This window comes from Coenobita brevimanus, chromosome 66 (genome assembly GCF_032717465.1).
Source record: "Coenobita brevimanus isolate Jiangsu-jjx chromosome 66, ASM3271746v2, whole genome shotgun sequence".
Classification (NCBI taxonomy): Eukaryota; Metazoa; Arthropoda; class Malacostraca; order Decapoda; family Coenobitidae; genus Coenobita; species Coenobita brevimanus.
In genome coordinates, this window is record NC_137019.1 from 23,216,904 (window position 1) to 23,241,786 (window position 24,883).

Sequence of the window (24,883 nt, forward strand, 5' to 3'; positions counted from 1 at the left end):
GAAAACCAGTCACTCACAGCCCACTCTTACACACGCTCTACTATTTACATAAAAACTTTTCACTAATTTTAGTAACCTACCATCAAGTCCATACAATCATAAAACGGTCCACAATGCCTCCCCATCAATTCTATCATACGCTTTCTCTAAATCCATGAATGCCCAAAACACATCCTTGCCTTTCGCTAAATACTTTTCAAACACTTGTCTCACAGCAAACACCTGATCCACGCATCCCATCCCTCTCCTAAAGCCACACTGCTCAGCACGAATCACTCCCTCTGTACCCTCTCTCTCTTAATTAACACTCTGCCATACAGCTTACCTACAACACTCAACAGACTAATACCCGTAAAGCTAGTACATTCATACTTATCACCCTTACCTTTATACTACAGGACCACACAAGCACTTGCCCAGTCAATTGGCACCATACCTTTCACAAAGCACACATTCAACAATCTTGCTAACCAGTCATCAATAGTTGCTCCACCATCCTTCAGGCATTCCACAGCACACCCATCCATACCTGCAGCTTTCCCTTTTTTCATCTCCTTTACTGCCTCCTGCACTTCCTCCTTCGTGATCAAAGAATCATTAAACTCTCCAAACCCATTTATTCCTTGCACCCTTCCATCCGGCACAATCTCAGCCACCCTTTCCTCCTCTGCATTTAACAATCTTTCAAAATACTCTGCCCATCTCTTCCTTACTGCATCCATCTCAGTTAACAAGCTTCCATCCTCAGCTTTTACTCGTTCTTCCTTCCCAGACTCTCCCTTTCGCACCCTTTTTCACCTCCTTCCAGAACATTTTCTTATTCTGTTGAAAATTCTCAGTCAGCCGCCTACCCCACCTCCCATTTGCTGCCACTTTAGCATCATGCACAGCCCTTCTCGCCTTACTCCTCTTTTCCTTATACCTCTCATATGACACCTCATCCTTTTGCAGCCACACTTCACATGTACGTCTCTTCTCAGCCACAGCCATACTTACTTCCTCTCGCCACCAGTCACTTCCTTTTCTTACACCACCACCCACACGTCTCACACCACACACCTCTTTCACATGCCCTGCCACAGCACTCTTAAACAACTGCCATTACTCCTCCACACTGCCATTTTCCTGATCTTTCACTGCGTTCCACTCATCTTTCAATTTCTCCTGATACTCTATCATTTTCTCTCTTTTATCCAACTCACTCACTTTCAAAACCTCCCTGCCACACCTAACTGCTAAAGTGGTGTGTGGTGTGGCAAGAGTAACAACGAAGAATAAAGGTACGGCTTGGTGGGATGAGGAGGTTAAAAGAGTCGTGGAGGAAAAGAGGAAGAAGTGGTTAAAGTGGTTACAGGGCAAGGGTTCAGTTAAATTAAGAACTAAGTATATTTAGAGCAAGAAGCATGTAAAAAAACTAGTGAAGAGGAAAAAGGAGATAAATGATGATCTAGGCAGAAAAATGAATGCGAACTACTCTGAAAATAGGAAGCTGTTCTGGAAAGAGGTGCTGAAATGTACGGTATAAGTGAAGGAGGAAAGAAATATGATGGTGTGAAGGATGCAGGTGGTAGATTATTAACCCATGGAGATGAAGTAAGAGACAGATGGAAACAGTATTTTGAAAGCCTGATGAATGGAAACAGAGAGAGCAGAGTGGCTGTAAACATGATTGGTTTTGGGGATGCGTAGAGAAAGAATGCACTGCCAGGAGACGTGACACTCGCACAGGTGAAGAGTGCTGTTAAGCGGCTGAAGGATGGGAAAGCAGCTGGGGTTGATGAGGTGTATACAGAGATTCTTAAGTGTGGTGGGGAGAGTGGAATGAAGTGCTTGTTGGAGATATGTAAGAAGGCATGGATGAGTGAAACTGCCTGTAAAGTGGAAAAAGGCTGTGATTGTACCCCTGCACGAAAATAAAGGTGCGCGAAGTAAGTGCAAGAATTATCATGGCATAAGTTTATTGAGTGTGGTAAGGTAGGCATATGGAAGAATTATTATAGAGAAAACACGAGAGACGTCGGAAGTCCTAGTGAGTGATGAAGAGGGTGGCTTTAGAAGTGGCAGAGGATGTGTGGATCAAATATTTGCAGTGAGACAGATAGCAGAGAAGGCTTGTGAGAAGGACCATAAGGTGTTTATGGCGTTCATGGATCTCGAAAAAGCATACGACAAAGTAGACAGAGAGGGATTGTGGAAAGTTTTGCTCATGCACGGTGTACATGGTAAGCTGCTAGGTGCTGTCAAGAGTTTTTATGATGGTAGCGTAGCATGTGTAAGGGTTAATGGGCAACTAAGTGAGTGGTTCACGATGGGTGTGGGTGTGCGACAAGGTTGTGTGGTGTCCCCATCACACAACCTTGAGAGAAGTAAAAACGCGAGTAATGGGGAGAGGGATGGCGTAGGTAATGAATGGTGATGGATGGAATATCTCAGATTTGTTGTATGCTGATGATGCTGTACTGCTTGCAGGTACCAGACAAGAACTTGGTAGGGTAGTGCAGAGTTTTGCTGATGTCTGTGAGCGTAGTGCCTTGAGAGTAAAAATAGAAAAGAGTTAAGTGATGGTTATTGAGAGAGAAGGTAACTCCCAATGTGATGTTACAGTGAATGGAGAGTCTGGAATTGGTGAGAGAGTTCAAATACCTAGGTACGGTGATAGAAAAGAGAGCAAAATGTGCAAATGAAGTTGAAAGTAGAGTGACACAAGGAAGAAAAGTAGCTTGTGCAATGAAGGTCTTGATAAGGAACAGAGGCTTGAGTGTTGCAACTGCACGAGGCTTACATGAGGGAGTGTTAGTGCCGACTTTAACATATGAGTGTGAGACTATGGTGTGGCATGAAAATGATAAGTCAAGAGTAAGAGCAGTGGAGATGGGACTGCTGAGGAATGTATGTGGAGTACAGAGGGTGGATAGGATACGAAATAATGTGATTCGTGAAAGGTGTGGAGTGAGGAAGTCGGTGGACACCAAAATTGAAGAGAGTGTACTGAGATGGTATGGTCATGTGGAGAGAATGGATAATAATAGTGATGAAAAAGGTATATCTGAGCGAATTTGAAGGAGGGAGGAGGCGAGGTAGGCCAAGGAGAACGTGGAGAGATATGGTGGATAAGTGTGTGAGGAAGGGAGGTTTGGAAGTCGGTGAGGCTAGAGAACTGACAAGAGATCGAGCTGGCTGGATGAGGAGAAGTGCATGATCAGGGATTTTGGCACCCTTTTTTAACGTGGCAGCGTCCGGATTGACTCAATCGGATACGTTCATGTGAAGCTACAGATCGTGGTGAATGTTTTTGGCGTATCTAGTGGAGCCAGGATTCCGGGGTCTTGAATGAGTGAATGGAAGCGTGGCCCATTGGATTGGGGAAATTTGGGCTGTCTGGACATTGCTACTCCTCACCCTGCCCTTGGGTGGGAAAGGAGGTCCGGATGATGATGAAGATGATTCATTTAAATGGTTTTATCACAGTGAATTTGAGACGATCTCTTTGACAGCCTTCAGTCTAATTCCAGGGACACCAACTTGGAGGAACTGGCTGAACCATTGTTAAATTCTTATTTATCTATTCATTTATTTATTTATTTTTGGCTTAATGAGAAGAGTGATCTCTTACCCTTTGCAGAAGCTTAATGGCCTCTGCTCCTCCATTAATAATTAAGGCATATAATACGTTTATTAAATATTTTACTTTTCAACAACTAGAAATATAATTTAGTAGGGTAAATACAAAATCATAAAAGGTAGAGCAAAACTGACTTCAGTTTAAGGAAATATTCCTTCCTGTTCATCAACCTCCACCAAAAGCTCTGAGTTTCTTTTCTTTTTTCATGGATTGTGAATAACAAAATGTTCATTATTATTTATGTTACCTTTCTTAAAAACACGAAAAATACCCTTTAGTACGGTAATACAAATACAGTATCATAAACCGTAAAATAAAGTTGACTTTCTTTAATTACAATGATATTTCATCCTCCTCATCATCTGATACACTGTTATGATCATTACAACATGTGAATGATGCATATGGCGTGAAAAAATTACTGCGCATGATAATTTTCCACGGTTTCATCTAATGTATCGGCTGGGGGGGTTCCCGTAGAAATTTTTTGTACCCTAAGTTCCTCTTTTAATTCATAAACTAGACCATCTGGGGTGTCATAAAAACGAGGGTAGACTTTTGGCATGATGGTCAATTGGCAGAAATTCAGGGCTTTATATGAGGCAAGTGTGGCTAAAATCGGACCCAAAAATTGAGGGGTGGGAAATTCAATGTTGTATATCTCCATCATAAATCACTGTATAATAATGAATCACCTCTCAAAATGTTTGTATTTTAGGAACTCCTACACAATGGTATATGCTACATGACATTATATTTCACAGGTAGGTCACTAGAGGTCAAAAGGTCATGAAAATTTAAGTTTGCTTATATTTTGAGTATCCCACCAATATTTGCCATTCTAGCTCAAATGCAAGATTATTTTGGACAATTATTAGCTAAATCCTTTACTTTAGACTTCAGGGGTACCCTATATTCCAACATCTCATATTTCGTTATTACCCAAATATAGTAAAGGGGTACAAAATTGAAAAGAAACTGAATTTCCATAAACAGAAAAAATAAGGCCATTTTTTCCGCTGAAATTGTGTATGCATTCTGTTTCACAATTATTTGTGCTTTCACTCTTATATTAGGATTCTATTAAACTATTGAAGATGTTTTATTTAATATTATGTTATGCTTCAAAGCCATGAATTTTTACTGAAACTCTTTATTTCAGGTTGTTGAAGAACCATGGTTGAAAACACTGTGAAGTTAACCGGGTCGTCGTCCGCTGCTACAATTGTTGGAGCTCTAAGTGTGTATAATATGTCAATCATCATCTGCAGTAACTACAAGCAGTGGACAATGGGAGAAAGAGGATCAGGGAAGCAGCAGAAAATCCGAAATGATTGTGTTTCCAAGAGACTGAAATTGATAACTAGCGATAATTTTGTTTGTCACATGAATAACAAAATGTTATAAGACCATACACCTTACGCAAAACTTCTTGACACCAATTCAGGCGAAGAAATCTGACAGCCCAGAAAAGGATTATGAAGGAGGCAGGGCTGAAACAGCATCTGTTCATCACTTTAGATCATAGAGCACCCCTCGTGCTGTTCACAGTGGGCAGAGTTCAATGTCTCCAATCCAGAAAAACGTGTGTGATATGTAGAAAAAATTAAATGCCAAAGGTATATTCTGCGAAATATCGGATATTTGAGAAAGACAGAGCATCTAGGTTCCTAGAAAGCAACAAAGGTTTCCCTGCAGGATGATGTATATAGAAGGACCTGTGACCTTCAAGACATAAACTCTGTTTTCGGTGCAGATTTGTTGTGTCATAAACGGTGCATTAATAGATATTTGGTGGAGTATGAACGTTCAAGTCTTAATTGTAGTGGAGAGGTCCAGTAAACAGAAAGAAAGAAGTCTGGTTAGAGGTTATTAAGGAGATTGAAGCACGTTTGTCTAATGGTGAAGAGGATTGGAACTTAGTTATGTTCTTGAGACCGTATGAATGAAAAGATCCTTCAGGTAACGTCACAAACCAAGAGGTGAAATTATTAATGGCTAATCATTTTGAGGTGAAAATGTTAAGTTTACTTTGCCAAAACAGGTGAACAGATCTCTGTTGTTCTTTCAGTGCTAGTGTCACCCAAGAGACTTTAGCTGAAACGATACGATCTGCAGACCCTATCCGGGAGTGTGCTGAAGTAATTAGAGAATGTCTGATGTCAGTTGATTTTGATTTGACAGATCGGTTTTGTGATGCGAATGACTTAAAAATGGCATGGAATAGTACTGTAATCCCAGAACAGAGTTTATGTCTTGAAGGTCACAGGTCCTTTCATATACATCATCCCCTGCAGGGAAACTGTTGCTTCTAGGGAACCTAGATGCTCTGTCTTTCTCCGATATCCGATATTTTCGCAAATATACCTTGGCATTTAATTTTCCACATATCACACACGTTTTTCTGGATTGAGACATTGAGGAACTCTGCCCACTGTGAACAGCACGAGGGGTGCTCTGTGATCTAAAGTGATTGAACAGATGCTGTTTCCAGCCCCTGCCTCCTTCATAATCCTTTTCTGGGCTACCGATTTCTTCGTCTGAATTGTGTCCAAGAGTTTTGCGTAAGGTGTAGGTCTTATAACATTTGTTATTCATGTGATAAACAAAATTATCGCTAGTTATCAATTTCAGTCTCTTGGAAACACAATCATTTCGGATTTCTGCTGCTTCCCTGATCCTCTTTCTCCCATTGTCACTGCTTGTAGTTACTGCAGATGATGATTGACATATTATACACTTGGAAGCTCCAACAATTGTAGCAGCGGACGACGACCCGGTTAACTTCACAGTGTTTTCATGCCAGCGGTTCTTCAACAACCTGAAATAAAGAGTTTCAGTAAAAATTCATGGCTTTGAAGCATAAATAATATTAAATAAAACATCTTCAATAGTTTAATAGAATCCTAATATAAGTGAAAGCACAAAATAATTGTGAAATAGAATGCATACACAATTTCAGCGGAAAAAATGGCCTTATTTTTCTGTTTATGGAAATTCAGTTTTTTTCAATTTGTACCTTTACTATATTTTTGGGTAATAACGAAATATGAGATGTTGGAATATGTGTACTGAAGTCTAAAGGTAAAGGATTTAGCTAATAATTGTCCAAAATAATCTTGCCTTTGAGCTAGAATGGCAAAGATAGGTGGGATACTCAAAATATAAGCAAACTTAGCTATGACCTTTTGACCTCTAGTGACCTACCTGTGAAATATAATGTCATGTATCATATACCATTGTGTAGAGGTTCTAAATACAAACATTTTGAGAGGTGATTCATTATTATACAGTGATTTATGATGGAGATATACAACATTGAATTTCCCACCCCTCAATTTTTGGGTCCGATTTTAGCCACACTTGCCTCATATAAAGCCCTGAATTTCTGCCAACTGACCATCATGCCAAAAGTCTACCCTCGTTTTTATGACACCCCAGATGGTCTAGTTTATGAATTAAAAGAGGAACTTAGGGTACAAAAAATTTCTACGGGAACCCCCCCAGCCGATGGACTAATCTGCATTTTGAAGATTTAAATGGGTTTCTACTCTGGCAGCTGCCCTTCATCAGCTTTTCAAATCCTGTCAGGCGCAAGTTTGACTTTTGTGGTAGAATTTTTGGCAGCAATGACTTTGCTTTGTCGTCTTGTCTCCACCCATAGTTAGTGGCCTCCAGCTTTGGTGGATGAAACTAAAGGGCATTCTTCCTAATAAAAGTCTGCAGGTGAGCACGCTTAATATTCACGACAAATGCCTCTGCCATCGGAGGTAGTGTGGCCAGCGGAGGAGTATTTGTTGCTCCACTCCTGCCAATCTTTTCCGTCCAAACTTTAACTCTGGCTTCTGACGTAGATTTAGCCATTGGCTGTCCATAACTTGCACCTATGAACTCTGTTGCCTGTTCTAAGACATCAGACCATTCAGCTTTACAATTACCAACAACTTACAGAGATGATGCACCACGTTTCAAAACATTCAACATTTTCCCTTTCCCTATCCCCAAACATGCGGCAACAGTATCACAGCCTGTTAATGCATGACCTGCTAGCATTGTGGGGATAATAGAGTGGTGTTTCTGCACAGTTGATTTGATGTCAGTGACAGATCTGCCTTTGACTGGTGAGTCCATTACCATTTGTGTTTGTAGACTTTGCTGCTGACAGTGACATAGTAAAATGACATACACATTGGTGTCATCACAAAGGACTGTGATCTGTTTCTGATTAGTAACTGCAAGATATATGACATGTCGTACAGTTATGTTATCTGCTTCCTCATGACTTGCTGAAAGATCTGTTCTTAGTGTAAAACCACCCACTCTAATTTCTACAGGAATTTCTTCTTGTCCCGTTATAACAAGTTTGGTCTTAGCCTGGTTGAAATCAGTATCTTGAAGGAGGCTTTTGCAAATGATATCAATCAACTGTTTCTTATTCTGTTTTACATTTTGGATAAGATTCTGTGAGGGCTAAGGTGATGTGGGACTCAGTTGAAACACTCTGATGCCTTCGTTTCTTCTTGCGATCCTTGTGGAACATTTGGTGCTAAAATCATGATATCTGTCAAAGACTAAGTAGACATCCCCTGTTTCTACTCTCGCTTTTATCAGGTTTTTGAATATGCTCACAAAGTTTTGGACTATAGGCTGTTGGGAAGAACAGGATGATGGCCAGCGAGGAATCCACAAAAGAGCTGAGCCATCAATTACTGTGCACAAAGTATTTCTTGCAGCATATCTAGCTGACTGCCTAGTCTCATTCTTTAAGACTGATTTTGACTTGGATATACGCAAATCTCCTGAGTCAGTGAAACAGAAGAGAGCTCACATGAGATAACTTCATCAATAATCATATCTCTTGAGGCTGCTCGAAGTCCTATTACTCTAGAGTATATTAGGTTTGTATCATAAACGTGGCACCCATCTACACTGATAGACTTCTTTGTGACTGCCATCATTTCTGTTTTCTTTGGTATAGTATCAGAGAATCTTTAAGGTAGTTTCCTCTCAAATTCCCCCATCTGTCTAGTACCAGTTTCGATTATTCTATCAACATTTACCAAGGGTGGTGCAATAATTCCATTCACTACAATAATGATGCCCTCTGGATGCTGTTCAGGGTTTGGTGGGGCTATGTAAAGATTGAGTTTTAGCCTTAATGCTTCGCTGTCAGCTTTATCGACAGCGATTCTTGCGTTGGCTTCCTCTTTGTGATCTGTTTGCATGCTAAGTGAGGGTTCATTCTCTTGCATGTTTGATATATCTGCAACTACCTTGCCACATAAATGCAAACTAAGTGCCCAGGTCTTCAGTGTTTCAGGTTTCAGTGCATTTCCTATTATTCCAACTTTACCATGACTAAACTGCATTAAGGTAGTTTCTATAAACATATTACATCATATACCATTACACCTTGTTTGTGCCTTATCACATGTGAACCTTTCATGGAGTGGGTAAGGACATTTTCAGGCAAGGATGCCGTGCTTCTAAGATAGTATACTCCATACCTTGCATAATTTACATGCCTGGAAGCAAAGAAGTATGGTAACATGAGTTCAACTGCATGCAGGTGAAGAGGCCACACACCTCGTTCTGCCTTAACAAATAGCATCATTATCAGTACTGGTTTAAACAAAACATCAATCCACAGCTTTGCAGTAAGACTTTTAGCTGCCAGGCCTTCCAACATAGTCAAAAGGTTATCGTGAGAAGTTACCTCATCTTGACTGACAATATCTCTAAGCAGCTCTTCAGTCAATAAGCGCAGAACTCCCATATTCGTTGGAAACTTCTTTCCACTTAGGATTTTTCCAGCACCTCCAATGCAGCTAAAATTTCTGCCAGACCAGATTCTGCCATCAATGTTTCAACAGCACCAATAAAACTCATTAGCATATGCATTCCTCCTACTTGGAATAAGGCTTGGAAATGGACTTGGATATGCACACTTCATCTGAACTGCGACTTTGTAGAGCTGCTGGTCAGCTGTGAAGAGTGTAAAGTTTTGTCCTGTCTCTTGAATTACTTTTGTGCTGTAGTCATGGCAGTCATGATTGTATCTGGATGTGCAGATGCATCTCAATATGTGGGAGGTAAACAGCCTTAGTCTTGGGCTGGAGGGGTTCTCCTCGGTCACGACATAAGCGGGTGTTATATCCATGAAACTCAGGACAACCTTCACACTTTGTGACATCTTTCAAGAAGGATATTTTACTTTCACAGCATTTTGTTTTGCCACAGCCATATGTGCAAGAAGTTTTGATGAAGGAGACTGTTTTTTCAAGAACTGTGGCGGAATGTCAGGTTTATTTGGGTCATTGTACCTGACCACGGCATACTTATAGTTGATTTACTTTGTCATCATCGTCTTCTGTAAACGTGGTATAGCCTGCTCTGCATGGTAACATTCATCATCTGGTTGAGTTATGAGCGTTGCCAAGGAATGTGTTGATATCTTACCATTTTGAGATGCTATATCAGCATCAAAATTGTCTACCACACACTGCACTAAACCATCTATAGCCTTAGAAACTGATGTCAGTTCACTATTTTTAGCTACTGCAGCTGCAGACCTCTTGAAGCACAAAAACTCATCATAAGCGCAAGCAACACCAACAGCATTCATAGTCTTTACTACTCCTTTAAGTCTTGTAGAAAGACTGCGAGGCCTATCTGAAGCTGTATTGGATGATTTGTTAATGATGATATAATATTATTGCCTACTAGGAGGGCGAGTAGAGTTATTCAGTTTTGACGACGTTACCCAGAAGATCAAGAACAATGCTGGTAACATATCTGGAGGCTTTTTCATAGTCAAAGAATGTGCTGTAGTTGTCTCGTTCAAGACTGAGTTCCTTGACCTCATGACAAATCTAGGTCTTCACCATGGTTACAGCCATGTCAGTGCTATCTGCTTCTGGGTCTGAAATGATGCGTAGAGTTCTCGCAGCCTCACTATGAAATGCAATTATTGTAGCTATACTTGGTGAAGAAAGAAACAAAAGATCTTTACCAAAATATTCAGAAAGTCTACGTCCATCTTATCAGTTACTTCAGCAATGGATAAGGCTATGACACACCTAATGTCTGACTTGGCTCGTATCTCTTACTGGGGTAAAAGTAAATTTGTTGTTTTTAATGCATCAAAGACTCATATCTTACACCTATCAACCCGACAAAATGTTCCACAGGAGTACCCACTAATGTTTAATACTATCCAGCTCAATCCTGCATCATCCTTAAACATACTTGGGGTTTCATTCTCTAGGGATTTATCTTGGAAAGATCATATTACCTCTCTTGTAAAATCTGCTTCCAAGAGATTAGGTGTGCTAAGCCAACTCCATACCTTCTTTACTCCTGCACAGTTGTTGGCTTTATACACGGGTTTTATTCGCTCCTGTGTTGAGTACAACTCTCATGTGTGGGGAGGCTCCCCACGTACAGCTCTTCTCAATAGGGTGATGTCAAAGGCTTTTCGTCTCATTAACTCTCCTTTCTTACTGGCTCCTTTCAACCTCTGTCTCTTTGCTGCACTGTTGCATCTTTATCTCTCTTCTATTGCTACTTCAGTGGTCACCGCTTCTCTGAGCTGTCTGCTTGCATCCCTCCACCTCTACGACGGGCGCGTAGCACCCGTCTAGCAACAAACTCTCATCCCTTTTCTGTCCAACTCTTTAATGCAAGAGTTAACCGTTACTCTCAATCCTTCATTTATGCAACAAGTCAACTCTGGAACTGTCTCCCTCTGTATTTCCTACTTCCCATGATCTCCAGTCTTTCAAACGCAGTGTGTCCAGGCATCTCGAAATGAACGGATCTTGAATTTGGCTCTCTGTTATATTGTTTTTGTTTTTCCTTGGAAGGAACGGTTTGCGGGCTCCTGGCCTTTGGTACCTTCCTCCTTGCATAAAAAAAAAAAAAAAAAAATGGAGGGATAGTACACAGCCCCCAATTCGTATATACAAATTATGTAGATCAACTGTATTCCAGATATGTGTCTTGTCAGCTATTAGAACCCTGATAACGCCTTCCAATGCTTCATCTGACATATCCACATCTTCCTGTGCAGAGTGCGTTGCTTTTATTGCAGCTGATGTGGATCTTGATGACATAAACTTTGTGCGGCAGATTACATGATAACGAGCATCGGCAGCATGTAAATCACTCACTGCTCAACCTACCCTGACCCTAACCTCAGAGGCCCCTTTGTCATTTCATTCTTTACATTTGTCTAAAATTTCTTCCTTTAATGATGCAGTGTGTCATTTTCTCTTCATTTGTAAGCAGATATATGCTGGTCTCCAGCGAGAGGGGTTTTTAGGATTTTTCTCAACCTTGCATTCTTCGTCACAGAAACTGCGGTCATGTAAGAAGTTAATCCCATGGAACTCTGGACGTCTTTTTCTTGCAGGTTCAGCAGATGTGCTAGCTTCCTCATCGGTATGTTGACGTTTCAAAGCCTTTTTAAATTCCTTTGGATGAAGGAATTTTTCAACACATCCCTTGTGAGCTTTGAGATCAAGTTCTTTATTTTCATCATATTGTGACTATAATCTATTGTGCAGATCATCCCTGTAAAGTTTACTACTTTTAATAGTGTTTTCAGTGCGCATCGATTTAATGTTTATTAGCCTTTTGGTTTTATCACTACAGATATACTTTCAATGCAAGTAGCAATCGTCTTCCATGTTATGCATGTGAATTATGGTGAACAATAACCACAGAGCTCCCAGTGCCTCAGAGGATTATGGTTGCCAGTGTCCATACACTTCTGACCATAGCTTGAACCTTAAGACAGAAATAATTAAGTAATTCACGAAATATAAGGAATGCTAAGCGATTAATTTTGTTCACGAAAATTCTTCGGGATTTCATGCTTTGTATTATATCTGAAATTCCTCAATACTGACAGGTGCCCAGTAAAGATAGTTGTATAACAGAAGGTCTGAGCAAGGAAAATCCACGAAGAATAAAAACTTAAGACGTCAGAAAAAGGTTCACCCTAAAAACAGCATTTGGCTGCCAGACTAGTATCCATGACCATCTTGGAGAGATTTCCAACACACTTGACCTCTTCCGTACAACTAATCCGTCTGCTTATTCTATTTATCTTTTCTCTCCGTTGGGCTCCTGTGATCACAACCTTATCACCTTAACCTGTGCCATTGCTCCAGCAAGTCCTGTCGACCCTTCCAAGAAGTTGCAGCTGTGGCATGATTATTATTTTTATGGCCGTGAGGCACTTGAGTGTGTTTTGTGCGTTATGGAGGCCTTTGACAGAGTTCCTAGTGAGATGGTGAAGTGGGCAATGAAAAAGCTTGGGATCGAGGGGTGGCTGGTTGGAGTGGTAATGGCTATGTATGTGGGTGCTCACACCGAGGTACGAGTGAATGGAGATTTGATTGATGAGTTTTCCCTGAATGTTGGTTTGCATCAGGGGTCAGTCTTGAGCCCCTTGTTGTTTATCATGGTCCCTGAAGCCTTCTCACGTGACTTCATAAATGGCCTCCCCTGGGAGATGTTGTATGCCGATGATTTGGTGTTAACTGCAGAGAATGAAAGGGAGACAGAGGAAAGATTTAGGAAGTGGAGAGATGGTATGGGACGTAAGGGCTTGAGAGTAAATGTAGATAAAACAAAGGTGATGGTATCTAGGGTTGGTGGCGGTACAGTCAAAGAACAGGGAGTGTGGCCATGTGCGGTTTCCCACAAGAGCGTGGGAAGCAATTCCATTTTGTGCTGTGTTAGTGCTAAGTGGGTGCAAAAGAGATGTAGTGGTATTAGAGGTAGACTGCAAGATAGTGCTGATTTTGTGTGTGCAGTGTGTCGGGGAGAGCATATGGGGAGTGTCAGGCGTGAAAGGGTTGATTTTGCTGGTGGGTCTCTCGGGTGTGTGGAAGAGCTGTGTTATTTGGGAGACATGTTATGTGCTGGAGGTGGGGCTGGAGTTAGCTCCGTGGCTAGAGTGAGGAGTGGTTGGCAGAAGTGCAGGAAGCTGTTGCCTCTCCTGACATAGAGAGGGCTCTCCCTCCATGATAAGGGGTCTTTAAGAGTGTAATGCTGTATGGTAGTGAGATCTGGGCAGTGAAGGAAGAGGATATCTGCAGGCTCAAAAGTACAGAAATGACAATGATTAGGTGGATGTGCAGTGCGTCCTTGAATGCGAGGCCTGAGAGGGAGGGAGCTAGGTTTACCATGGAAGAGTTAAGACGTAGGATGGGACTGGTGCATATTGATTTGATGAGGAGAGATATTTTGAGATGGTTTTGTCTTGTGGAGAGGACGGGGGATGCCAGCTGGGTGCAGAAAGTGAGAAGTGTTAATGTTAGGGGTAGGGTTGCGAGAGGCAGACAGAAAAAGACCTGGGACGAGGTCAATGGGTTTGACCTAAGGGATAAGGGACTGAGCAGGGAGGTTGCCAGAGTTCGAGCGGCGTGGAAAGTTGCCATTAGGTGACCAAGGCCGATGCATGCAAGCATGTTGGAGCCTTTATAAACGAAGCGAAACGAAACGAAATTTTCTCTGGCATGGGTGCATATATTCCTCTCTCTTATCCTGTGACTAATGGAAAAAAAATAAAAAAACAAACCTTGTTTAATTACGATTGTTCTAATGCTGTCCACAACAAGGAGAAGGCCTACAAAAGGTACCGGAGCCAACCCACCCTAGAATATCATCTCATTTATGTCTCTGCCCAGAACCATGCTAAATCTGGTCTTCGCTCTGCTAAGAATAATTTCATTTGTACTAAATGCTCTGATCTCACTGACTCAGATTCTTACTGCTCCTTCAAGCACCTGGCCAAAAACATCTCTTACAACCTTGCTTCATCATCCTTCCCTTCTCTTTTTCGTTCTTATGACTCTGTAGCGGTTTCTTCTACTGAAAAAGTATCTTTGCTCAAACTTTCTCCTCCAATTCCAGCTTGGATTATTCTAGTGGTGTTCCTCCATCAATTCCCTCCTCTGACTTCCTCGTGACTGACATCAAAATTTCTGCAACTGATGTACTTTATGCTCTTACTGGCCTGAAGACTAACAGGGCATATGGGCCTGATGAGGTCTCTCCTCTTGTCCTAAGGAACTGTGCTTCTATGATTACACCCTGCCAAGGTAAACTCGTTCGCCTTTGTTCATCTACTTGTACCTTTACTACTTGCTGGAAGTTTGGTCTCATTCAGCCTGCCCCAAAGAGAGGTAGTCATTCCCAGCCCTCTATCACCTGATTATTTTAACATCCTTCATTTCTAAAGTTTTTAAATCTATTCCTAAAAAATAAATAAATAAAGCACCTTTCCTCTCATAACCGTCTATCCTATCGCCAGTACGAGTTCCGCCAGTGATTTTCTACTGGCGATCTTCTCACTTTCCTTTTAGACTCCTGGTCATTCTCCTTTTGTGACTTGGCAAAAGCTTTGCCATTGCACCGGACATATCAAAGGCTTTTCATCAAGTTTGATATAAATCTTTGACTTCCATACTGTGCTTAACGTTTCTATGTTTCTCTCTGTGCCTTTACTCTCGCTTCATTTCTGGTCGTTCTATAGTTGCTGTTGTAGACGGCCACCGTTCTTCCTTTGAGCTATCAATAGCGATGTTCCTCAGGGCTCTGTCCTATCACAAACTCTCTTCTTCACCAATGACCTAAGCTGTACATCTAACTCTATCCACACGTACAGTACACTGATGACTCCACCCTTCCATTCACTTCTCGCAGCGTCCATCTTAGCAGTTACTTTAACAAACAAGCGACGAGGCTGACACAGCTAATGTCTGACTTGGCTCAAATCTCTGATGGGGGTAAAAGTATTCATATCCTCTGAATTTTGGCAATATCCAACTCAATCCTGCACCATCTTTTAACATTCTTGAGGTTTCATCGTCACTGGATTTGTCTTGGAAAAATCACATTACCTCTTGTAAAATCTGCTTCCAAGAGATTAGGTGAGCTAAGCCGACTCCATGCCTTCTTTGCCTCTGCAGAGTTGTTCACCTGATACAGGGGTTTTATTCGCCTCTGTGTAGAATACAACTCTGGTGTGTGGGGAGGCTCCCCACATACAGCTCTTCTCAACAAGGCAGAGTCAAAGACTTTTCGTCTCATTTAGTCTCCATCTCTTACTGGCTCCCTTCAACCTCTGTCCCATCGCAACACTGTTGCATCTTTATCTATTTTCCATTGCTACTTCAATGGTCACTGCTCCTTTGAACTGTCTGCATGCATCCCTCTCCCATTATGGTGGGTGCCAAGCACCTTTTTAGCAGCAAACTCTCATCCTTTTTCTCACCAACTCTCTAAAGCAAGAGTTAACCTTTATTCCGTCATTCATTGATGCAACAGATCAAGTCTGGAACTGTCTTCCTCTGTCTGTATTTCCTGCTGCCTTAGACATCCAGTCTTTTAAGCGCAATGTGTCCATGCATTTCGAAATCAGCGGACCTTGAATTTGGCTCTCTGCTATTTTGTCGTTATTTTTTCTCGGAGGGAACAATCTTCTGGACTTCTGGCCTTTGGTTTCTTCTTTTTTGCATTTAAAAAAATTCTTGTTGCCAGATAACTTAAATTCTTCTCCAGGATATGAAGGGAAAGGTATCAAAGGGTAGATGACCATCTGATTTCATATTATATGGTATGTGTTATAGGGCTACTTATTTACAGTGCCCACACCTCCAGATGTGTACGAGATTTTATAATTAATGATAAAGGCGTCATGAATTTCCTAAAGTTAAAATCGCAGAATTTGAAAGTTAGCATACTGACATGTTTATCGTGGCCATGTTTTGGAAATGGAATCTCCGAGGGTCAGCCCTCTCGGGGGAGGGGGTGGCTTCCGAGGATCCCTGAAAAATTATTATATTTAGCCATAGTTTTTACCACGGAAGCATGAAACTCTGCATATTCTTAAGCGTTTACCACAGTCACGTTTTAAACAGAGTGTGACCCCCGATTTCCACATCCCACGGGTGTGTAGGGGTCAGGTCGCAGAGGGAACGGTATCATACTTTTTACCAAAGAATATGAAATTTTACATAGTACCAGATTTTTACAGACTAGGTGAGAACCCCAAAAATCATGCCCCATGTGGGGTGGGCATATGCCACCGGGGGTCCTTGCCAAAAACCTTCATGCACAGTCATGCTTTTTAACACAGGAACACGAAAATTTCAGCGCTGGTAGACGTTCATTTCAGCAACGTTTTAGGCAGGGTGGGACCTCCGATGGCTACCCTCCACTGTAAGGGAGGTTGCTCGTATTGGGGAGGAGGGCAACGCCATAGTTATTACGTAGGGAAAAAAAAAAGCACAATAGGAGACTTTCATTCGACCCGGGGTTTATGTAGAGTGGGATCTCTAGGATTGAACCCTCCATCTCCCTTACAAATATGGTAATAATCTCTTACCTCTTTCAGTATCGCATGGGACGGGGTGTGTGGCTATTAAAGGTGTCCTTTGTCAGGCTTAGCATGTACCTTTTAACTGACCTACACTGTCTGCGTATTACTTTTAATTCTGGTTTTGTCGTTTCTATGCATGTTCATTTTCTGCTTTCCGAATAACACACACACACACACACACACACACACACACACACACACAGGTACCATATATATATATATATATATATATATATATATATATATATATAGATATATATATATATATATATATATATATATAGATATATTTCATTCATTCATTATCCAATCCTACATTGCCCCATGAGGAGCGTAGGAGCCTGGGGTTAGGCAGGTTGGTCCAGACATTTAAGACGAGAGTGACCAGCCTCAATCATCCCTGAGTGGCAGTACATGAACAATAAACCCCAACCATCCCTTGGATATAAACCTTCACCGGCTCAATCCTACTGGAGCTCCGCAATTGCCCACTAAACCATCAGGCGCCAAAATCTGGTTATATGGTTACCACCCAGCGTAGTAAATAGTTTCCTGGTGTACAGGAAACCATTTGGCTTGTCACTCAGTGTAGTGTCACCTACAGGCAGAAGGATGAGGAAAGAATGAAGGAAAGAATGACAGAAGAGGATGGAAGGAAAGAAGGATGGAGGAGAGGAAAGGGCAGACACCCGAGAGCAGCACTACATCGAGTGAGTGGATGGTGAGCGCCCTCACCTACCACCCTACCACGATATATATATATATATATATATATATATATATATATATATATATATATATATATATATATATATATCCCCTGGGGGAAGGGGGATAAATTACTTCCCCAGTATTCCCTGCTTGTCGTAAGAGGCGACTAAAAGGGACACTTTTATCTACATTCTTTTTGCTCTCTTTCTTTCCCTTGTACTTTGTCTGTCCAAACCCTCTGCATTTTACTTTCATTTAGTTGATTTCCTCTCTCCACTGTCTGGTTCCTGCGAGCCACTGGCATTGGCTCCAGGGTAAAATATTTTACTGCCTAAGAAATCTTGATGAACTCTGGTGACGAAGCAATGGCCCTCAGTCCCGTGCAGCCCTTAAGTGGGCAGGGGGTGCTAAGAATCCCACGGTGTAAAAATAAGTTCATAAATCCAAAAAGAACCTTAAGAATAGGAAACTGGAATGTTCGAACTCTCAGTCAGGCTGGTAAAATGGAAGAACGTATTTCAGTGTTCAAGGAATACAAGATGGATATTTGTGCTCTTACAGAAACGAGGTTGCTTGGAGTTGATAAAATGAATTTGGAAGATGGTATTACTATGTTGGTTTCTGGTAGGAGTGATGGAAATCATTACCAAGGAGTAGGCTTACTGCTGAGTAGAGATGCTTGTAAGGCAGTATGTGAGTTTGAACCAATTAATGAGCGCTTGCTTTATGCTCGCTTAAAATCTGACTATGGTAATATCAGTATGGTTGTAGGGTACGCTCCGACAAATGAGGCTGCTGATGAAATGAAGGATGACTTTTATGAGAAGCTGCAGGATGTAGTGAATAGAGTGGCAAGACATGATGTGTTAGTTTGCATTGGTGATTTTAATGCGATTGTTGATAGTAGTAGGGATGGCTTTGAAGATTGTATGGGTAAGGAGGGTGTTGGTATAAGAAACGAAAATGGGGTGCGACTTGCAAGCTTTTGTGTGGTAAATGACCTTATAATTGGTGGAACTATCTTTGAGCATAGAAAAATACATAAGACTACTTGGATTTCACCATGTGGTAAATATTGTAACCAGATTGACCACATTGCAATTAGCAGAAGGCATAGGAGTTATTTGCAAGATGTTTGCGTAAGGAGGGGGGCAGATATAGGTAGTGATCATCAACTTGTTGTGTCAAAGATTAAAATAAAACTTAAGAGAAACGTTAATGGTAATTGTACAGGAGGTAATAATTATGATTTTGATGAGCTGAGAAGTGATGAGAGCACGAGGGAAAAGTTTCGGTGCGAATGTAGAAACAGGTTTCTAGTCCTGCAGACTTTGATGGAATCTGAAGACAATGATATTAATCAAATGTGGAGAGAGGTAAAAGAGGTTTTGCATGAGAGTGCTAAGGTTACTATTAAGAAAAAGGGAAAAGCGAGAAGGAAAAAGTGGATGTCAGATGAAACATGGAATGTAATTCAGAAAAGGAAAGAGGCTAAGTTTTGAAGTGAAGAACAACATGTTGATGGCCAGGTAGTTGAAGTACTTAGAGCAAAGTATTAGAGTTTACATTCTGAAGTAAAAAGACTCGTTAGACGTGATAAGAGGAGACTATATGATGAAAAGGCGACAGAGACAGAAATTAAATTAAGTAAAAATGACGGTCAGAGCACAAGAGCAACGTATCAGGCCATAAAGGAGTTAACTGGGACTGAAAAGAGAAGGAAGGAAATACCTGTACGAGATAGAAATGGTAATTTGATGACTAAAGATTTGGATATAAAAGGAAGATGGAAAGAGCACTTTGAATCTGTTCTAAATAGACCAATCCCAGCTGAAGAGGACATTTTGCCAGCCGAGAGAGATTTGCAGATAGAAACAGGGGATATAACTTTGGAAGAGGTAGCAAAATCTATAAAGGAGTTAAAGAATTTTAAGGCTCCAGGTGAGGATGGAATATTCCCTGAAATGCTTAAGGTGGAAAATGACGAGTTGATGAATGCACTTTTGAAACTTTTTAATGTGGCTTGGGATAATGGTGGAATTCCAGAAGAGTGGAAAAATGGAGTGATTATAAAAATACCAAAAAAGGGAGATTTAAGTGTGTGTGGCAATTGGAGGGGGATAACTTTGACACCTGTAGTTGCAAAAGTCTTTTCCAAAATCTTGTTGAACAGAATAGAGCCAGTAATTGATAAAATTTTAAGAGAAGAACAAGCGGGATTTAGAAAGGGTCGAGGTTGTAATGATCAGATTTTTATTGTAAGGCATCTAATGCAACAAGCTAATGAGATGAAAATGCCACTTAGTATGTGTTTTGTGGATTTTGAAAAGGCGTTTGATAGTGTTTCACGTGGAGCTATGTTGAAAATTATGAGATTCTATGGTATACCAGAAAAGTTTGTAAATATTATTAGAAGCCTGCATGAAGGTACTTTTTGTAAGGTAATGGTGGGTGGTTCTTTGAGTGATCCATTTCAAGTTAGGTCAGGAGTGATTCAATGAGGAGTTCTTTCGCCATTGTTGTTTGTTTTGGTTATGGATTATGTTATGAAAAAGGTTGTAAGGAGAACAGGTGCAGGAATTAACTGGAAAGAAAATAAGAAGCTGATGGATTTGGACTATGCTGATGATATTGTACTGATTTGCGGAAGTATCTACGAGATGCAGTGGGTGCTTGATTGTCTGGTGGAGGAAGGAGAAAAAGTGGGATTGGTAATAAATTATGGAAAGACTGAAATTATTAATATGAACGTGGAGAACCAAATCGATTGTGTAATTGGGAATAATGTGGTGAAGAATGTAGAAAACTTTAAATATCTGGGAACGATTGTATCATCTAATGGATCATTAAACAATGCAATTGAGGAGAGGATTAGACAGGCTTGGCAAGCTGTTGGAATGTTGAAATCTGTTTGGAATAATAATATGCTTTCGGTACATACTAAAGTGAAAATTTACAAGTCCATGGTTAGACCAATTTTAATTTATGGCCATGAGTCATGGTACAATACAATTGCAACAGACCAGAAAGTATTAGTATTTGAGAATAAAATACTGAGAAGGATTCTTGGGGTAAAGTGGCAAGACAGAGTTACAAATGCAAAAGTAAGGGATATTACGAGAGTGGAACCAGTTAATGAATATGTGAGACTGTCTCGCTGGAAGTGGCTGGGGCACATATACAGAAAAGAAGGTTGTTTAATACAGGATGTGCCAGAGTGGATTGCTAGAGGAAGAAGAGGTAGAGGTAGGCCGAGGGAAACCTGGTTGAGGACAATGAAAAAAGAAGCAGGAGAGGAGTGTTGGTGGGACCTGAAGGAGATGGCAAGAGACAAATATTGGTGGAGAGAGTTCATTGAGACCCTATGCATCCCGTGGGGTGCCACAGGAAATGATATATATATATATATATATATATATATATATATATATATATATATATATATATATATATATATATATATATATATATCATCACATATATATATATATATATAATCATCACCATCAGCCGTTGAGTGTCCACTGCAGGACCGGCTTATCCCTACCGAAGAAGGGACGATACAGCCAATATATCTCTACCCAGTGGCTTAGGCTGTCTGGAAGACACTGTATGTAGGGTGAGAAGTGCTTGTGAGTGTGATTGTAATGTTGGAATGGCTTTGGATGTGTGTGTAGTCTGTGAACCAAGTGTAATCAGTCTGCCTTAAGCTGACTGGGTGCAAGCACACTAGTATGCGACACTGGTTCAACCACAGCACCCCTTATGTCCGCCAAAGCAGTAAGTGGCTGAGTGAACGCTTCCCAAAGTTTTTACAACTCTGGCGGGAGGCGAACTTGCGTCCACCAGCATGCGAGATGCACACTTTACCACTGTACCACAGAGGCTTATATATATACAGTATACCGGTATATATATATATATATATATATATATATATATATATATATATATATATATATATATATATATATATAATACAAATATAAATATAAATAAAAATTATAAATCTATATCTATCTATCTATCTATTTATCTGTCTATCTATCTATCTATCTATCTATCTATCTCTATACGATGTGGTACCCAAAAGTTCCAGTAATTTGAATATTGTAGGAAAATTAGATACCTTACCTCCTAGTTCTCACTGTCTCCTTCGAAGAGGTTCCCTTGGACATGTATGCAGTGGTCCCAGCGTTTTTTCCACGAGTGCATGCATCCCTGGAAGGCTTCAGGCGTGATGGTGTTGAGCACCTCCTGCGATTCTGTCTGGATCTCCTCAGTTGAGTCAAATCAACTCCATTTTCAGCTTAGGAAACAGGAAAAAATCGCAGGGGGCAAGGTCAGGCGACTAGGGTGGGTGGGGAATGACTACCATGTTAGTGGAAGCCAGGAACTGCTGGGCAACAATTGATGTGTGGGCAGCAGTGTTGTCATCATGCAGGACCCAGTCCTTGTTCTTCCACTGTTCTGGACGTTTGCGGCGGATGTTCTCCCTCAGATGCTGAAAAACTTCACAGTAAAACTTTCTGCTGACAGATTGATTGGTTGGGATGAATTCCTTGTGAACAATCCCTTGGATATCAAAGAAAACGATCAACATCAACTTGATGCGCTTTTCTCAGCTTCGGTGAATTGTGAGACTTTCATTGCGATGACTGCTGCTTTGTCTCAGGGTCATAACCATAAACCCATGATTCATCACCAGTTATGACCTTGGAAATGAAGGTGGCATCATCTCTCACCTGATTCTTGAGCTCCCTGCAAACTGCAACCCGATGTTCCTTCTGGTCGTCACTCAGCAGTCTTGGCACAAATTTTGCAGCAATGCGCCTCATGCCCAACATGTCCGACAAAATGCGTTGCACACTCCCGTACGACAGTCCAACGATATCACAAACATCATGGATAGTTTGTCAACGATATGCAAGGATGGCTTGATGAACATTTCTAACATTTTTTGGTGTTGTTGCCATTGACAGTCGTCCAAAATGGTCATCGTCTTCGACGGACGCTCGTCCTTCCTTGAACCGCTTGTACCAGAAAAATGTTCCGCTTTTGGACATGGGATTGTCACCAAAGGCTTCCTGAAGCAACCAGTGAGTTTCTGCGGCCGTTTTGTTGATCTTGAAGCAGAACTTGATGCAGGTTCTTTGTTCCGTGAGGTCTGCCATTGCAAAACAGTCAAACCACCTTTTTTTTTTTTTTTTGCGAGGAAGAAGGAATCAAAGGCCACGAGCTACAATTATTGTTCCTTCCAAGAGAAAAACAAAATACAAGGGAGAGCCAAATTCAAGATCCGATCATTTTGAGATGCCTGGACACACTACATTTGAAAGACTTGAGATCATAGGAAGCAGGAAATACAGACAGAGGGAGACAGTTCCAGAGTTGACCTGTTGCATAATGAAGGACTGGGAGTAACAGTTAACTCTTGCATTAGAGAGTTGGACAGAACGGGATGAGAGTTTGCTGCTAGATGGGTGCTATGCGCCTGTCGTAAAGTTGGAGGAATGCATGCAGACAGTTCAGAGGAGCAGTGACCATTGAAGTAGCGATAGAAAAGAGATAAATATGCAACAGTGTGGCGAAGAGACAGATGTTGAAAGGAGTCAGTAATAGGAGGAGAGTTAATGAGACGAAAAGCCTTTGACTCCACTCTATTGAGAAGAGCTGTATGTGAGGAGCCTCCCAACACGAGAGTTGTACTCTACACAGGGGCGGATAAAACCCCTGTATAGAGTCAACAATTGTGCAGGGGTAAAGAAGGAGCAGAGTCAGCATGGCACACCCAATCTCTTGGAAGCAGATTTTACAAGAGATGTAATATGATTTTTCCAAGATAAGTCCCGAGTAAATGAAACCCCAAGCATGTTTAAGGATAATGCAGGATTAAGCTGATTATTATTAAACATTATTGGGTATACCTGTGGAAGATTTTTTCAGGTTGATAGGTGTAAGAACTGAGTCTTTGATGCATTAAAAACAACAAGATTATTTTTACCCCAGTCAGAGATACGAGCCAAGTCAGACATTGAGTGTGTCATAGCCTCATCCCGTGTTTGTTGAAGTAACTGCTGAGATGGACGTTGCAGGAACCGAATGGAAAGGTGAAGGGTGGAGTCATCAACGTATGAGTGGATAGGGTTAGATGTACAGCTTAGAAGGTCACTGACGATTAAAAGGAAGAGAGTTGGTGATAGGACAGAGCCCTGAGGAACACCACTTTTGATAGATCTAGGAGAAGAATGATGGCCGTCTACAACAGTGGACGACCAGAAAGAAGCTAGAGATGAAGGCACAGATAGGAGGATAGAAACCGTAAGAGGGCAATTTGGAAATTAAAGATCTATGCCAGACTCGACTGAAAGCCTTTGAGATGTCAAGTGCAATGGCAAAGCTTTCGCCAAAGTCCCGAAAGAAGGATGACCAGGGGTCTGAAAGGTAGGTGAGAAGATCACCAGTGGAGTGTCCCTGATGGAACCCATACTGATGATCAGAAAGAAGGTTGTGATAGGACAGATGCTTTAAAATTTTTCTATTAAGAACAGACTCGAAATCTTTTGAGATACAGGATGTTAAAGCAATTGGACGATAGTTAGAGGGTTGGGAATGATCACCCTTCTTTGGGACAGGCTGAATGAGAGCAAACTTCCAGCAAGAAGGAAAGGTACAAGTTGATTGACAAAGGCAAAAGCTGGGTGTTAGCACTGAAGCACAGTTCTTGAAAACAACAGGAGGGTCTCCATCAGGGCCCATATGCATTATTAGTATTGAGACCTGTGATGGCAGAAAATACATTAGCTGAAGAAATTTTAATGTCAGCCATGAGGAAGTCAGAGGGAGGAAGTGATGGAGGAACAGCATCGGAATCGTCTAAGGTGGAATTGGAGGAGAAAGTCTGAGTGAAGAGATCTGCTTTATCAGTAGAAGAAATAGCTACAGAGCCATCTGAGTAGAAAGAGGAGGGAAGGATGATGAGGTAAAGTTGTTAGAAAGGTTTTTGGCAAGATGCCAGAAGGAGCGGGAAGAATTCGATTTGAAGAGTTGAGAGCATTAAGTATGGATGAAATTATTTTTAGCAGAGCAAAGAACAGACTTAGCACAATTCCGGTCAGCTATGTATAAAAGATGTGATTCAGGGGTGGGTTGGC